The 19475-nt window shown below is 37.0% G+C and overlaps 1 protein-coding gene across 2 annotated transcripts in view; it reads right to left on the bottom strand.

Moving 5' to 3' along the window:
* Positions 1-19475, bottom strand: part of LOC112055504 (serine proteinase stubble) — a 166139-nt gene that overhangs the window by 102306 nt on the left and 44358 nt on the right. The window lies entirely within an intron of this gene.

Genomic DNA, 19475 nt, shown 5'->3' with positions numbered 1-19475 from the left:
ACACCCCTTTCGGTTTCTCCACGACATCGTACCGGAACGCTAAATCGCTTGGCGGTACGTCTTTGTCGGTAGGGTGGTAACTAGCCACGGTCTAAGCCTCCAACCAGTTAGACCTGGAATAATTAAGAAAACCTTAATAGGTCCAGCCGGGAATCGAACCCAGGACTCGAACGCATACCACTGCGCAACGGAGGCCGTTAAAGTTCATAGCCGTCTTAGTTTACTTCGATTCATCTAAGTAAGTATATACTTTAGGTAATTTATAAAAGTAATTGTATTGTAACAAAAGATCGCTTTCTAAATTTAACTAACCTGAAATCAAAATGTAGACTTTCATTTCAAGTTCCAAGTCAAACATTCGCTGCACTAGGAAAAGGTCATCTAAAATTTCATTTATAATAATGTTGCTGTTGCCATAGACTTGTTAAGAATAGACAAGCATTAAATGCAAGGTGTCGAAGCGTAATCTAGCTGGTCTTATGAGGTCCATAAGTGCCTTGTTGAGCTTAGCCTTAGATTAGGCAATAGGCTATATAATAATATTGTGGGCTATTCGTCATCCCAAGAAATTCTCATTTCCTAGTAGTTAGGAACTAGAAACGCAGTTGTATGTAGTTGAAGCGTAATCAAGCGGGTATTTTGAGGTCTTGTACCATGACTGCCATGTTGCTTTCGGTCTAATGGTTAGTCCAAGATCGGGCTATGAGTTGTAATAAGATAAATCCTTCTAAGAAATTATAATTTTCTAGCAAGCTGGAGTTAGAAAATCGTAGGAGTTATATACCATTGCCTATTAGAGATTATTAAGCCACTAAGTTATGCCAACACAATCGAATACTCAGACTAATTAGATAACGTGTAGGCGTTACTATTCTGTCAAACTATACGATCAACGATCTAATGCGATTCTAAAAACTGTTCCTATAGTATTGATGTTTCATAGTTGTAATAGTGTTCGTCGGTTAAATAGCTCCGTAAAAATACCTGTTTGTGTAGTTGTATGGTGTAAAAAACAGGCAAAACTTCCAGTTTAGTATAAGATTTATACCAAATTAATGCTCGTTTTCTTCAGAAAATGACAGACAATTTTGTTTGTGAATTTGGGTGCGATATTGGCCGAAAGGTTGCCTGTCTATCGGTGTTCTACAAGATATATTTCGTGGAGTGCGCTCAGGAACTGTTCGATCTTGAGCCACCTTCGCCGTTCTACCACAGGACTGCTAGGCATCGCAGAGATCTACACCGCTACGTCGTCGATATTCCTCGGACGCGTACTAAGCACTTTAGTTCCTGATTCCTCTTTTCTTATACGCACTGCAAAGATGTGGAATGCTCATCCAGCTTCCGTTTTCCCTACCACCTACAACATGGGTATCATCAAGTCAAGAGTGAATAGGCATCTTCTAGGCAAGCGCGTTCCACCATAGGCTGCATCATCGCTTACTATGGCGTGATTGCAGCTAAGCGCTTGCTGATACAAAATAATAATAATAATAATTGGTCCGAGAATCGAGTAGCATGGTGGATTTAAATTCCAAATTGTGTGTTAGGGGACCTAAATAGTAAATTGAAATGGTGGTTCGTTGCATAACAATTCTATGGCAAACTCTATCAAGTAGTATATCATAAGCGCTGTACAGCTTTCATGGAAATTTAACATAAAGTAGGCAAATAAATTATTCAAATGAGCCTCGCAAGATGTTAACAGGCCGCTTAAAGCGATGGGAGGCAAGGTTACACGATTACACCCTTTTAAGATTACAAGTGGGTTAAAGTAGGTAATTTGTTCTTGGGGTTTTCGAGTAGGTCGATTCATTTTGAATGAGAAATGATTTTAACCGCGACTTCATGCTTGACAGTATTGAATTCTGGTTTTTGGATTACTTTCTTGCAAATCTTTGCGAATTTATTTCTAGTAAATTTTAAGAAATTAAATATCACGTGTCTCAAACGGTGATGGAAAAACATCGTGAGGAAACCTGCAAAACTGAAAATTTTCTCAATTCTCTAGGTGTGTGAAGTCTGCCAACTGGGCCAAAGTGGTGGATTATTGGCGTTACCCCTCTCATTCTGAGAGGAGACTCGTGCTCAACAGTGAACTGAATATGGGTTGTTAATGATGATGATGAAAGGTTTCCTATAATAGATTTCTTTAACAATAAGACCGCTTTTCCACTTTTTTGTAAAATACTTTCATCACAATTTAGAAAAAATCAATCAACAACAAAAACTCAAAAATATACCTACCTACTACCCACTAAACAAATAAGCGAAAATTATATGTTCTACCTACTGATCAGTTAGAAGGCGGCGCCAAGTCAGTGACGTTTCAGTTCAACTTCACTAAATTGTGCTTGCAATAAGTTTTAAGTTGAGGATTTCCCTCGATTTCTCAAGGATCCAATCATAAGATTCTGACATGATGATATTTTATACCATGATCTATCTTCCATACATAACTATTATAAATATGCAGACTGTTAAAAACAGTTTATTTGTAGGCAGGCATGAAAATTAAATTTTCAAGCAATTTCCCAAATTGAAGCACACAATCAGTCGACGCTAACTGAATTGGTCAGTTTTCATTATGTATTCAGTTTGCCATACGCTCGTTAGTAGAACTGTTCAACAAATCGTAATGCGCGTTAAGCGTTACTGCTACGAAATGAAAATAACGTGTATTTCGCTTCTCTGTCAGATTCAAAACATTCTGAGCAGGGCTATTTGGATCACTTTTTGCGATGATTTTGTAGCAATGATTATTTTATACTACATATAACATATCTGATAATCATCAAAATAATCATTGCTCATAATGACAAAACAGTCCTCGATATTACGGATGATGACGGTTTTTTAAATTGTATATAAATTAAGAGTACGCTAATAGTAAAGCAATTTTGTAAAAGTAACAAGGTATCTGCGATCATTACTTTCGGAGCTATAGGGATTTAAAGGGTCAGATTTGCGGCGTTGCCGCGGATCCCCGAAAAACGCCCCATACAAAATGGTACGAACTTATGACGTTGTAGGCAATTACTGATCGTTAGATTTGTATGGGCGTTTAAACAAAATTACTAATATCTTTGTTATTTCTGCGTTTATGTTTATAGTTCATTTATTAAAAAATGTCACATTTAATGTAAGGAAGCTAAAACTGTATGAATTTTCATCTAATTACGATAAAATATTTTTAGTAGATTTTGAAATTTTATAATCTTATTTATTTTGTATATTTCAAATATCCAGTCAATCTTTGCTTTTTATGTATAAATTAGTTAACATTCACATTATTTACCCGAATGTATCATAAAAATCAATATATTCAAACCTAGTCATCATCCCCTTGTACCTTCAACAAATCGTAGTGCGCGTTAAGCCTTACCTCCAATATTCGACCTACTTTGCGTTGAATCACTTACGGATTCATGTTGATTCATAATGCAAGAGCGGTATTTACATTATTACGAAACCGTCAGCGCATTGTGCGGTCGTGTAATATTAAATCCTGGATAATATTTCAACAGTATTCGCGGCATCATTGGTAACCCCGGATCTAGGGGGCAGTTTCAGGGGGGCGTTGAAATCTTTTTTTTTTCATTCTTTACAAGTAGCCCCGGATTACAGTCTCACCTGATGGTAACAAGTTAGCCCGCTTTCATTTTAGATAGTTTGACGGCCTCCGTGGCGCAGTGGTATGCGCAGTGGACTTACAAGACGGAGGTCCTGGGTTCGATCCCCGGCTGGGCTGATTGAGGTTTTCTTAATTTGTCCAGGTCTGGCTGGTGGGAGGCTTCGGCCGTGGCTAGTTACCACCCTACCGACAAAGACGTACCGCCAAGCGATTTAGCGATCCGGTACTATGTCGTGTAGAAACCGAAAGGAGTGTGGATTTTCATCCTCCTCCTAATAAGTTAGCCCGCTTCATCTTAGACTGCATCATCACTTACCATCAGGTGAGATTGTAGTCAAGGGCTAACTTGTACAGAATAAAAAAAAAAGATAGCATCATTATCTAAGATGAAAGCGGGCTAATTTGTTAGGAGGAGGATGAAAATCCACACCCCATTCGGTTTTTACTTGACATCGCACCGGAACACTAAATCGCTTATTTTATGCTTGATTTTATTGTATTAAGTTTGCGTTTACAGGTTATGGTTTTCTAGATTTTATATGAAATATGCGTTTAGCCGCAATTTAACTAGGCAACCTATTTGCAATGTTTAAATGTGAATATTTGTATCATTTATTTCTTATTCCAAATAAATAACAGATAAGGTTATATTCCGGATCTTAGACATTTTTAGACGTTCTTCTGGTTTAAAATCTTTATTTTCTCAAAAGAATTACAGTAAATTCGCTTATATGAGAAATACTATTAACTCACTAAGGTAATTATTCACGTGTGTACATACTAATTAGACTTAAATCCTACATATAAAAAATCAAAATAAATAATTGCTAAAAAAAATGCGGGTAGATTTTAAATTACATGTTTGTTCTTATTTAATACAATTCATTAATATTTTTTTCTTTTTGAGTGGATAAAAGTGGGGTTATGTGACTAATGCCAACTCAACCACAAAACTGCACAAGGAAAACTTTATCGGATTCCAGCGAATTATGCAAATCCAACATTGTGACTAAAAGTTTTTTTCGTTTGCACGAGTTAAAGTGAAATTTGTTGTTTTTGTGATAACGTTCTAAAAGGTTCTAATTAATACTGATTCATCTGTATGCATGTTGTATTTCATGAACAGTTACAGTAATATAGTTGTTCAGTACGTTTTCTTTTGTTACAACTTATAAACGTTTCCAATTTCGTGTAATGTTACATCGCTACTATAGAGTACTGAACACTATCAAATCTATTTCTCAGGGAAAGTTTTAGTTATAATTTGAAAGAAGTGTAAAAAATATTAAATAATAATAATATTAGGTATTTCTGACGGCCTCCGTGGCGCAGTGGTATGCGCGGTGGATTTACAAGACGGAGGTCCTGGGTTCGATCCTCGGCTAGGCCGATTTAGGTTTTTTTAATTCAGGTCTGGCTAGTGGGAAGATTCGGCCGTGGCTAGTTACCACCCTACCGACAAAGACGTACCGCCAAGCGATTTAGCGTTGCGGTACTATGTCGTGTAGAAACCGAAAGGTGTGTGGATTTTCAGATTTGGAGTTAGCCCGCTTCCATCTTAGGTTGCACCATCACTTACCATTAGGTGGGATTGTAGTGAAGGGCTAACAGTGGAATTCATAGACGTTGTAGGGGCACCCCTAGGAGATCATTCACCCGCTGAGTGTCAAATTCTCAAAGATATAGAGGTTAAATTCGACACTCAGCGGATGAATGATCCCTTGGGGGTGCCCCTACAACGTCTATTTCCACTGTAAATTGTAGCCACAAAAATAGGTATAGTTAATGAGTCCGAAGTGACCATCAATATGCATTCTTTGGAACATACATATCATAATCTAAGAATACGTTATTTAATGTTATAAAGTTGGTTGGTAGACTAATTTTAAAATTTTCTCCACGACATTCTTCAAATATAAATAATTATAATACTCGACCATGATTCAGAATTAATAAATCGTATACAAAACACAGAGAGCAGTAAGAGCAGTGATAGCCCAGTGGATATGACCTCTGCCTCCGACTCCGGAGGGTGTGGGTTCGAATCCTGTCCGGGGCATGCACCTCCAACTTTTCAGTTGTGTGCATTTTAAGAAATTAAATATCACGTGTCTCAATCGGTGAAGGAAAACATCGTGAGGAAACCTGCATACCAGAGAATTATCTTCATTCTCTGCGTGTGTGAAGTCTGCCAATCCGCATTGGGCCAGCGTGGTGGACTATTGGCCTAACCCCTCTCATTCTGAGAGGAGACTCGAGCTCAGCAGTGAGCCGAATATGGGTTGATGACGACGATACAAAACACGATTAATTATAGTAAGAGCAGTGTTTGTTGGAAATGATTCATCCTAAGGCGGCCTGTCTATTGGATAACACGGATAGAACCATAAATTACACGAAAGCTGATTTTAAGCGGCAAAAACGAGGCAACGCTGAATCTGGTTACATTGTTAGTCGCTACGCTGTCAGCTTACTGTAGATAATATCGTCTGCTGCGCCATTCGCAGACTGCTTCATCGCTGACGCAGCGGCGAACTGAATTACACATTATTATATAATGATTTATTTATTTTGCTATCATCTGCGAAAAGTCGACGAACCCATGCGACAACGTCACCCGGGTACGTGCAATTGCACGTTGTAGAGTCAACATCTCCTGAGTATGCTCCGGTTTCGGGGTGAAACGTACGTAGAGAGTATTTTGTCGGACCTGGGTGACGTTGTCGCGTGGGTTCGTCGGCTTTTCGCGGATGATATCAAAATAAATAAATCATTATATAATCATGATGAACTTCCGCAAAGTAACGCCTGCTTCTATCCAATATTTGAATTACACATTTTTAGTACAAGAGTAAATTAGAAATGCAAGAAACAGTGTATTCCATTTTTGACTGTTGCAGTGTAATTAATAACTCTACGTAATAAATAATAAAATAATATTAAAACTACTTAAATAATTATAGTCATAATTTGTTCAAAATATCTTGAGAAAATTGTTTTGCTAGTAAAAATGAGGCAAGTTATACTAGTATCTTTAACTTCAATGTATGACAACGCTAAGTTTTTTTTTTTTTTAAAATAGAATAATTGCCGTATCTTGTTAATATATGATCAATAGTTCCATCCTGTCAAACTAGACGGAAATATTGTATTAAGAGTGGTTACGACACTAGACTATCGGGGCAGGGATCGAATCACCACCCCTCGGTGATGAGTCCGACCTGACTCCGAATTGACTTGTGTAAATATTCGACTGTTCAAAAATATACTGACCTCCACTTCAGCTTTTTTTGTTGCCTAATATCACAATAAACTTAAATTTTCACATTAAAGTTCATTTTTTATTCATTAAGTCTCACAATACAGAAATATGATTATATACTCAAAGTCAATATACCAAAGTAACAGCAACTTTAGCTATCGTCACTGAAAATTCGACGTTGCATTCAACGACGAGCAACAACGTTGAGAATAATGCGTCAGGCATTGTTAGTAGCGACGCCGTCCGCTTACACCCGATATCATCTCAACGTCGAGATTATCTCCGACGATCAATAATACTTAATCATAACCAGAATAGGCCCGTTATCAAAACGGGTGTATGAAAAAAGTCATTAGACTATATTTGTAGAGCATTGATTTTTTTATGTTAATCGTAATTTACTCGTAGTTCTGCTAACCTATTTATTGTTTTGGTTTTTATTATCAACTTATTAAAATAAACATCAAATCAATTGACAGAATGTCATTTACCTACTGTGTGATATCCACCAGTGATATCCACCAGTAAGCTCCAGCAGGCTAATTCACTATATTTGACGTATGCTAGTTGACATATACGAAATTGACATTCTATATAGCAAATGTGCCTACTGGTGGATATTATTAGTGGATAGATGACATTTTATCAATTAACTAGCTGACGCCGCGCGGTTTTACCCGCGTGGTTCCCGTTCCCATAGGAATACGGCATAATTTATAGTCTATAGCCTTCCTCGATAAGTGGGCTATCTAACACTAAAAGAATCCAGTCGGACCAGTAGTTCCTGTGATTAGCGCGTTCAACCAAACAAACAAACAAACTCTTCAGCTTTATAATATTATATAGATATATAGATATATAGATTTGTTGTTTATTTTAATAGGTTGATAATAAAGACAAACTGACAAAGCTGATGACATTTTTATTACTTAGAATCCCAATTTCGTTTAAGTCAACGTACATCAATGAATCAAAGATAGTGAATAAGGATTGATTCGTCTAGTATTTTCTCGTTTTGAGTTTTTTAAGCAAAATAGTATCTTAATCACAGTCTCATCACCTCCCATATCTTTGCAAGAGGAAAGAGGAATCAAACCGTTTAGTTCGAGGATTATATCAATGCTATGCTATGCTATAAATGCTATAAGTTGAAGTGGCAATGGGCAGGGCACATGGTTCGAATTGCCGATGGATGTTGAGGTCCCAGGTGTTGGAATGGCGACCCTGCACCGGAAAGCGCAGTAATGATCGAACCCGCACGTAAATGGACCGAGGACATCAAGCAGGTTGCAGGGAGCCGCTGGATGCTGGCGGCTCGAGACCGTGATGTTTGGAAGTCTATACAAGAAACTTATGTTCAGCAGTGGACGTCCATCGGCTGATAATGATGATGTTGATGATGATGATGGTAGGTCAGTCCTGGGTTGAATCTCCGGTTGGGCCGATTAAGATTTTCATAATTGGTCCTGGTCTGGCTGGTGGGATGCTTTGACCGCGGCTAGTTACCACCCCACCGACAAAGACGTACTACCAAGCGATTTAGCGTTCCGGTCCGATATCGTGTAGAAACCGAAAGAGTTGTGGATTTTCATCCTCATCCTAACAAGTTAGCCAGCTTCCTTCTTAGATTGCATCATCACTTATCATCAGGTAAAAGATTGTAATTTAGGGCTAACTTGTACAGAATAATATAAAAAAAAAACCATTATTATCCTGACACAGTCTTTTATTGGAGGGGGAAGAATATTTTTTTATAGTCCAAAATGTATCCTCAAAACCTACTTTGGTTTTCCTGTTCCAGTACGTAACCCCAAAACAAATGTGACGCAGTAAAAAAAGGCTTAATTAAAATTCAAAAGCGGCGTCTCATTAGTCCACAGCGCTCTCAAAAACAAAGCGCGCCCCAGAATTTTAATAACGACCCGATTCTTGTTATGATTGAATATTATCGATCGGTTCTAATAATCGGCTCCGATTCTTATCTCCTTGGGAGAATGGGTATGGGGATGTTGACATTAATCTAACAGATGATTGACTTCTATTCACTGTGGAATATAACCTGCAATGGTCAGACAAACTTCGATTTATGAAGGCTGATAGTTTTTCAGCTCTTACTATGTAAACTATTCAAATTAGTTTTAGATAATTAGGTAGTGTATGTACCATTAACTTTATCCATTAGGCAACTTGCTGACGCCGTGCGGTTCCACCCGCGTGGTTCCCGTTCCCGTACGAATACCGAATATAAAATATAGCCTATTCCGATTCCGGAGGGTGTGTGTTCGAATACGGTCAAGGGCATGAACCTCCAACTTTTAGTTGTGTGCATTTTAAGAAATTAAATATCACATGTCTCAAACGATGAAAACATCGTGAGGAAACCTGCATACCAGAGAAATTTCTGAATTCTCTGCGTGTGTGAAGTCTGCCAATCCGCATTTGGCCAGCGTGGTGGACTATTGGTCTAACCCCTCTCATTCTGAGAGGAGACTCGAGCTCAGTAGTGAGCCGAATATGAACCGATTATATAAATTACCGAACAAAAGGCGTATGTAAGAACAGTGGACGTCCAAATGATGATGAATTAAAAATTAAATAAGTACTAAAAGTCTAAGCTTTTTCTTCTATCGTCAGTTTCTTATAAGTGCCGATATTTATTTATAGGATTCCTATTAAAAAAGGCCCGTTATAAAAGAATCATTTCCATAGACAAGAGTAATTGCACTCTTTGTACGTTAGCTGAGCGGTAATAGACAATGGAGATCCGATGAAAAAGATTTTAATTGCGCCAAATGGTTAAGCTTTGTTTAAACAGGTTTTCATATTTACGTTAATATTTAAAGCCTGTTAAGCGTTGATTTAAAGAAAATCAAATACAAATAAAAATAATACCTACTTAACCACTTGGTGGAACCGTTTACCGAAACCTGGTACAGATAAAGGGAAAAGTGATTCAGATTCGCTTTTTAAGGATTTGTTTTTTTAATTTGTTTGATTTTTTCGTTTATGCAACATTTTTCATTGATGCTTTGAAGCGAGATGTCATATAGCCTAAATGTACATAAGTCTCTAAGCGATGAACGTATGAGACATCTATACTAATATTATAAAGCTGAAGAGTTTGTTTGTTTGATTGAACGCGCTAATCTCAGGAAATACTGGTTCGATTTGAAAAATTCTTTCTGTGTTAGATAACCCATTTATCGAGGAAGGCTATAGGCTATATATTATCCCCATTTTCTTACGGCAACGGGAACCACGCGCGTCAGCTAGTTCCGAATAAAATTAACTTTTATACGCTATTTTACTATTATTTTTTTTTATACTAGCGAATGACTTCATCCACGTTTGCCCTTAAATCCTCCCTTTATTCAGGTAATTACGCAAAAATCATTCATAGCGGACGTCTACTAATAACCTATCTTATTGCCAATTTGTACTTTTGTAAGTGAAGCTGTTTTAAAGACTTCGTGATGAGTGACCTTTCGCATAAACCACATGATGTACAAAGATAAAATTTTACAGGGAGGTAGTTTATAGTTAGTAGGTATCCACTAAGAACGGATTTTGCGATAGGGCTGGATTAAAGACGTCTAAGGGTGGACGAAGTCACGGGCGTCCGCTAGTGCTTCATACCATCATCATTATCAACCCGTATTCGGCTCACTGCTGAGATCGAGTATCTTCTCAGAATGAGAGGTGTTAGGCCAACAGTCCACCACGCTGGCCCAATGCGGATTTGCAGACTTCACACACGCAGAGAATTAAGAAAATTCTCTGGTATGCAGGTTTCCTCACGACGTTTGAGACACGTGATATTTAATTTCTTAAAATGAACACAACTGTACTTCATTCTGTAAGTATATGTACTTCATATACTTACAGAAAAAGAAGATAATCGTAACGGTTCTGCTAGCGACTGTACACCGACATGGATGAAAGCGAAAACGGCCTTAAAACATGTATAAACACAACGTCGGGCGCTGTCCGACGAGAGCAAACAGTATTGCGCCGCGACAAAACGACGAGCGCGCCGTAGAAAGTTCGATACGCCTTTATTACTTTTCGGAACTTCGGAAATATCAATGAACTAGCTGACGCCGCGCGGTTTCACCCGCGTGATTCCCATTCCCATAGGATACGGGGATAATATATAGCCTATAGCCTTCCTCGATAAATGGGCTATCTAACACTGAAAGATTTTTGCAAATAAGACCAGCAGTTCCTGAGATAAGCGCGTTCAATCAATCAAACAAACAAACAAACAAACAAACTCTTCAGCTTTATAATATATATTAGTATAGAATGAATAGCGAGCAGGGAATTTAGAACCATATTACAATATCGATTTTCTTTCTACAAACTCGATTCGATAAATGAAAAATGTATGGGAATGACATATTCGATTGATAGATTAATCATGTGGCCTTCGATAACGAATGACATACATTTTTTATAGTTTTTGAAGAGTTAGAAATGTAACATGGCTAGAGGACCATGAACGTTATTTTGTGATGATGTTTTTATTACTCAATCGTGTCATTTTAGAATGGGGATGATGACTAGGTTTGAATATATTGATTTTTATGATACATTCGTGTAAATAAGGTTAATGTTTGAGTGGATATTTTCAAAATAAATAAGATTATAAAATTTCAAAATGAATTAAAAATCTTTCATCATAATTAAATGAAAATTCATACAGTTACAGCTTACATTAAATGTGACATTTTATTATACGTGAACTATAAACAAAGTTATTAGTAATTTTGTTTGAACGCCTATACAAATCTAACGATCATTATCTACCTACGACGTCATTAATTCGAACCATTTTGTATGGGGCGATTTTCAAGGATCCGTGGCAGCGCCACAAATCTAACCCTTAAAATCTCTGTAGCTCCGAAAGTAATGATCGCATATACGCTGTTACTTTTACAAAATTGCTTTACTATTAGCATACTCTTAATTTATATATAAATTAAAAAACTGTCATCACCCCTATTCTCTATTTCTTTCTATCTATCGTGTTAGACAGAGAGATATACAAAATTTAAAACTCCCACTGTAGATATAAACACATTGTTACAGAATATCGCTACCGGTTTCATTTTCACTGCGATACTCATTTCGATTTTAACGACCTCAATAACTTAACGGTCTGGACTGAAACGCAAAACGAAAAAAATTTGTCAATTGACGAAGTAGATTGTGATGATCACAATATTTTGCTTTAGTAACAATTGAAGGGCTAAGCAGCATGCATGCATGACCCACTGCAATGACAATTTTTACAAAAAAATTAATAAAAAAAAATACAACCGACTTTAAACCCTAAAAACGTACCCACCAAACAAAAAAGCGAATAATAACAACATAATATTATTATGTTCTACCTGCTGATTTTGTTTTAAAGAATATTCGCCATATGTATTAAATATGGCCAATATTCCCATTCCCCTCCAACTAGTCGGGAAAAACTGTGCTAGGAGTGGGTACGATTATAGACCAACAGGGCGGGGATCTAACCACCACCCAGTTAGTTAGTTTGACAGTGCTAAGCCGATGTCGTGTTAATTTAAGCGGTTTCTTAAAGAACCACATGAAAGAGCACTGTCTAAAATACCTATTTTTAATATATTCTTACGTGGCTTGAATTAATAACACCGGCTTAGACCGTCTTCAAACTGCCCAAAAAAACATACCTCAGCTCAAGAACCTCATCCGTTTTTTGAAGTCGGTTAAAAAAAAGCTCGTGGTGATGCCGTGCCGTAATCAGCGCCGGCCCGAAGTAAATTTTAGAATGGAGCGAGATCCAATTTTGGCGCCTCTCCTGTTTACCCGGGTCAAAATCAATGCACTCCTTGCACCATAGGTAAAGAAAGACGCCTTTATTAGAAGTAAATTCGCGAACGTCGCGTTCATCTCTTCGCTTTAAATATAGACAATCGAAAAGTAACAAATTTCTTTTATTTTGCTTTACCATTTTGGCGCCCTCTAGGATTTGGCGCCTGGAGCGACCGCTCCGTTCGCCGTGTGGACGAGCCGGCCTTGGTAATATAATATTGGCGGGAAGAAAAATAATAAATTGTATATATAATTAATAGGTTTAATATTTTGTCAAAATTGCTCGTATTGTCTCGTGTTTCGGTCATAATTCATCATTTTCCGACAGTTCCTCCGCACATTATGTCACATTATTATTTATGTTACGCTTTGCGATACTCTTACTGAAGCATGCGCATAGAATATTAATGGTAAGCCTTTGGTAGAGATTCCATAGATTTTGATTTGAGCGGATTAGTCCTCACTTATTCATTAGTAGCGAACGCCTGCTAAAGCTGTGATATCCTAGTAGATATGGCCTCTGCCTTCGATTAGGAGGACGTTGGTTCGAATCCGGTCCGGGGCATGCACCTCCAACTTTTCAGTTAAGTGCGGTGAAGGAAAAACATTGTGAGGAAATCTCCATAAGTAATTAAGATATTTTTAGATTCGTCTTGATAACCCATGTGTTTTTAGACAGCTGAAATTAAAAAATACAACACGACTGAGAGGCGTTATAGACTCAAGGTGAAAACGAAAGTTTTTTTTAGAATATTGCAACGAGTATACAAAGCTGCTCTAATAGGATCTACCAAATATGGCTAGGCAGAGTGAATAACACGAGCGGAGATCGATGTTGATTGATCGTCAAGGAGTACCTTTACCCTACATCCTGTAGTCACAAGTTCAGGACTCAGCTCAAAGTTTTTCTCTCTACCACGTGATGGACCCGGCACCCGCACGGTGAATCCATGGAATGCTAAGATATTCGTCTCATAGGTATCAAATTCAAGGGCTCATCGGGAGTATTTAAAATAAATATGTATATGGCCATGTTGGAAAACTACAATAAGTAAAACATTATTATTCCTCATAATTTCATGGTGTCCCTATTATTTAACATTTATAGCTGCTACGCAAACAATTAGCAAGTAGTTTATGTCGCCGTGTTGCCGTGAACTCATTAGGTATTTCGGGTGTGTCGTGTGCTACCAGTAGAGCACAGTGGTGACCTACATGTATTGCGTAACTTGGAAGAACTTACATCATGACAATCCAGTGTGGCTTTGCTGGTAGCACCGGCGTGCACAGTGTTTAACTAGAGTAGGCACTATACGAGGATTTGATTGATCGAAAGAATAGTTTTGCATCATAAGACTACCACCTGTATAACTATGCAAGTATCTGCAAATAAATATATATTGATTGATTTGACAGTGTTATAATAATCATTAACTTATTTTTATTCTTTACAGGTTAGCCCTTGACTACAATCTCACCTGATGGTACTCGTAAGTCATGATGCAATATAAGATGGAAGCGGGCTAACTTGTTAGGAGGATGAAAATCCACACCCCTTTCGTTTTCTCCACGACATCATACCGGAACACTAAATCGCTTGGCGGTACGTCTTAGCCGGTAGTTTGATAACTACCCTAGGACCCTACGTCCTAGCAAATCCATCATGCATACCATTGCATCACGGAGGTCGTCAAACATCTAAAATATGATAAATAGCACATAATTTACCACATTACATCTCAGAGAGATATGTAGATAGAAAAACAGGCACAGGGAAATTCTGTTAGGTACTCCCCTTTTGAAGGAAACATTTACCATTTTTTTTCAGCACTTTTAATCAACGTTTCATTCCGCTTAGTTATTCAACGCAGGTGTTTCCACATGGAAAATAAAATCGACAGACTTTCGCAAAAAAAGTGCACTATTTTATTCAATTAAACATAGCGGGCTCACATACATGCTGGTATGGGCACGGAAAAACATGGCACAATTCGCGAGTATTTATTTATTAAATTATAATTATTAAATACTAGCTGAAGCCGCGCAGTTTCACCCGCGTGGTTCCCGTTCCCGTAGGAATACGGGGATAATATATAGCCTATAGCCTTCCTCGATAATTGGGCTATCTAACACTGAAAAAAATTTTCAAATCGGACCAGTAATTCCTGAGATTAGCGCGTTCAATCAAACAAACTCTTCAGCTTTATAATATTAGTATAGATATCTATTACATACGAGCTATTCTTGTATACAGAGTACTTCAACTACAGTTATGGGAAATACTCCTGGTATTTCCCATAACTGTAGAGTTAATATTCTTTAAGGAAAATTAATTAAAAATGTCTAAGGAACATTTGTGTTGTTGTGTGTGATATATGTATTGGTGATAATATTTTCTATGTGTGAGTTTACTTCTTCCCCTTCAAAAACGACAGATAATTTTCTTGGTGAATCTGATCTGAGGCTGATAATGATGGTGATAAATGATGAGAGCTCTTGTGACAGAACTTATTTAAAAACACATACTCAAGAGTAAAGTTTTTAAGACATTTATATTTTTTGAGGGTAGAAGCAATATATTTGAAGGGGTAAACATAGGTAGGCTTTGTCATGTCGCGATATGAACCCCTATTATTCACGTCTACACGTGAAAAGGTTAAAGCCCCTTTTATGATATCACATTTTTAGGAAATTGAAATTTTTTATGATATGAGCAATATTACATTTTGTTTTCTCAGGCCATAAATGAAATTGAATGAGAGCATATTTGCAAACCAAAGTACTGCAATGGCGACTCCACATGGTGTTGGTCGAACCCCACCAGCAGAGTGATTCCTAGTTCCTAAATACTTTCACGTATGTTTCTTGACATATATTATCATCATCATCATCATTATCAGCTGATGGACGTCCACAGCTGGACATAGGCCTCTTGCATGGACTTTCAAACAAAACGGTCTCGAGCCGCGAGCATCCAGCGGCTCCCTGCAACACGCTTGATGTCCTCAGTCCACCTAATGGGGGGTCGACCAACACTGCGCTTTCCGATGCGGGATCACCATTCCAGCACTAAGACCCCAACGTCCATCAGCTTTCGAATTATGTTGCCTACCCATTGCCACTTCAGCTTCGCGACTTGCTGAGCTATATCAGTGGCTTTGGTTCTTCTGCGGATCTCCTCATATCTGATTCGATCATGCAGAGAAACCCCAAGCATAGCTCGCTCTATCGCCCGCTGAGTGACTTTGAGCCTTTTTATGAGCGCCACAGTTAGCGACCATGTCTCAGATCCGTAAGTCATCACTGGGAACTCGCACTGTTGACATATATACGAAATTGAAAATGTATGTAACAAATGTCATCGGTTGCCTTAACCCTTATATAACCCTTCGTGGATATCATACAGTAGATATGTCATTTCTCAGTTGAGCCTGCATTGAAGCAGCGTGGTGGGTCTATGCTCAAAATCCCCTCTCCAATAAAAAAGGAAGTCTGATATTGTAGTTGGCAATTTAAAAAAAATTGTTGATGACGATTCTATCCACAACTAAAAGGGCAAGCAACATGAAAAATTTGTAATAATTAACACCTCACTATAAAGTGAAAGTGAAAATGTTCACTTTTTACTAAATTCACTTTTAATGAAACTCGCATTACGCAACAAAGTCTCTCGCGAATAGCAAACGCGGCATTAATTCTATGAAACAGTTTCCGATCGTGACTCGCCTTCTGCTTAGATACGTGACTGGCACTTAGTGAAATTAAAAGTATTAATTGCGGGCCCTTTTCACGGACAGACGATGAATAAATGAATGAACAATGAACATATTTACTGTCGTCATGAACATTATTTGTTCACATTTGTGAATATCAAACGCTAAGGATGTATTAAAGTTATAATAATGTTAATCGTTTTATTCGTGGAATGTATCTACTTACTGTCACGCATTGCAGAAATATGCATTTTAATTTTATATTTAACTAGCCGACGCCTGTGACTTCGTCCGCCCTTATATATCTCTTTATCAAGCCCTCTCACAATATCTGTTATTAGCAGACGTCGACTAACTGTAAATTACCTCCCTACTAAATTTTGACTTTGTGCGTTAAACGGTTATCGATATTTCGTGACCTTATGTTTTTCTTTCCAAGTAAGCGAAAAGTTTATGCTGGAGGTATTTACTTAAGTACCGAGAAGATCTCACGAGTAGGACTCGAACCCAGGCCCTCTTCTGATTAAGGACCAGACTCTTAACAGAGGAGCTATTGAGGTTTTGAAAGTTTGAAAATAGAACAAGGATCTGCAAACACATCGCCATTGAACCCAACTAGGGCGGCAGAAATTCGAAGAGGCGCCTCAAACATATCTAAAAAACAATTAAATTATCTTAAACTTGAATACCGACCCATAAAAGAAATCTATTGCGGTTTAGAAAATTTGAAAATAGAACAAGAATCTGCAATACATCGCCTTTGTGACCCAAACAATACCAGGGCGGCAGAAACTCGAAGAGCCACCTAAAACATAAACAAAGGCACAAAAGCGACGTCAGATGACCGCCGTGGGTGAAAGTGAGACATGCATGAACAATCGTACGTTTTGTCATTTGCGCATCTATTTTACTCTCATTAGAGAGTGCGTGCTGATTTGCGTCGGCCATCGCACTTGACGCGACGACGTTCGATATTTGAATCTGATAAGAATGAAATATTTCGTAAGTCTATCTTACTTTAATCTTATAGTCATAGAGCTAGTGCTTATTTTATTGTGATCAGCTGACAATATTTCAATAGAAATCCTAAATTCGATTCAGCGAAGGACGGTTCAGGATTTTATTATTTCAAAATTGAGTCAAGTCTGGTTTGGTGATAGGCTACGGTTGTAATTAGCAACCTTCCAACAAAGACGAACTGCCACGTAACGTAGACTTTCAATACGTATGTAGAAACCAATAAATAAATCGTACCCCTAAACCTAAAAATGACATCCTTAAATTCCATACTTAAAAAAAACCTACATAAGTCAAAATTTAAATACGTATAATTAATTGATAACAATATGGAATGGCAGATTTTTGGACTGCACTTTTTTTCCTTTGGCCAAATGATATAATAAATCGAAGTTTTGTGTCACTAGCTCCCTATCTATAACATTACGTGACTCGCTCGCCATTAACATAAATGAAGGCATTCAATTCGAAATTTAAATTCTATTTGAATTGAGAATTAAATGATATTATTATCCACAGAACAGAGATCGCTAAAAGCTAACGCTTTTAGCAATAGAAGTAGCATAGGGGCGTGGCCCGCTTACACCCGGGTCTGCGGAGCTTCGCAAGCCTATCCGCGCATGTACTAGCAGTCTTGTTTCGTTGACTGACACGTTACGTCCTGCGGTTGTCAAATTCGGTAATTGAAAATAATTAAAAACGACTAGAAAAATGCTGTATTGTGCCGTTTTGGAATACAAAAATGATAGCCGCCACAAACATGTATCAAATTATGGTGTTTCGTACCATCGTTAAGACGTATTTTATTATATTTTCATTAAAATATGAAAAAATAATTTTACTCAAAGTCACAAACTAAAATAAACTTTACGGGAATAGTACTAAAGTTTACTTTATTTTAATACAAGTTCGATTTTCTTGATGATTCTGTTGACACCAGTGGGCATACATTTGCTGCGTCAACAACAACAACAAAACTATCATAGATCAAAAATATACAAAAATGATTTTATTGCAATAATTCTTCTATTCCTAATTAAATGTATTAATTATTAATATTAATAATCCTTGTTATTTTATATTTATATAATAATAAATAAATATACGATTATTTTATTGATTTCAAAGCCAAAGGTTTCAATTGAAAAGCAGCATATTTTATGCTTTTAATATCTCCTCTAGCATTCAGTTTATCAGAAAACTTCAAAACATTTTAAAAATATGATTCCAATGTATATATTATATTATGCTTTATATAAAATAAGACGAAAAATAGACCAAAAAATCATTTTTATTTTTCTTGTTTTAGTTCTCCTGAAAAAAGTGTAATTTTGATTTATGTTAGTTTTGAATTTAAGCAGCTGCCATATGTCATTTGGCTATTCATTTAGGGATGTCGATAATACTATATCGATATTTTATATCTACTACTATTATGATGACACGATAATGATGAAATTTTCGAAAATTTTTTTTAGGAATCCGTAGAGGAAAACAATTAATCGAGGCGACTAGGAAGCAAAATTTGTTTTATGCAAAACCGTATTGTAATTTGTTCCAAACATTTTACGCAGTCAGACACGTTAATGTAAAGTGGAAACAGAAGATATTTAGTAGTCACGGCAGTGCCAAACAAAAAGATTTTTTTTTCTAAAAGTCGTATTCGTGTCTTTTAGGATACAAATAAATGGATATACTTAAAGTGTTAGGAACGTCAAGTCTGAGTATTTGTAATTGACCTATTGACTACTAACGGGTTGGAAAATAATCTACTGGTAATACATACATTCATCATGAAACTCATTATAGTTAAATAGGAAATAATTGAGTTATTTTCTGCAAAAACCGACGAATTAAAAAATATATACTATCGTGTTTTTTATATATTTAGGAACTATTTTTACTTAGTGGAAAAGAGTGAATCTTTTCGTTGAAATATTTAGGAATTAAGTTTACGAAATACTTAGAGCAGCTGGTCACGTGTTTCTCAAAACTTAAACGA

This window comes from Bicyclus anynana, chromosome 13 (assembly GCF_947172395.1).
Source record: "Bicyclus anynana chromosome 13, ilBicAnyn1.1, whole genome shotgun sequence".
Classification (NCBI taxonomy): domain Eukaryota; kingdom Metazoa; phylum Arthropoda; class Insecta; order Lepidoptera; family Nymphalidae; genus Bicyclus; species Bicyclus anynana.
Note: the sequence above shows the minus strand (reverse complement) of the source record. Positions and strands in the feature narration are given on the sequence as shown.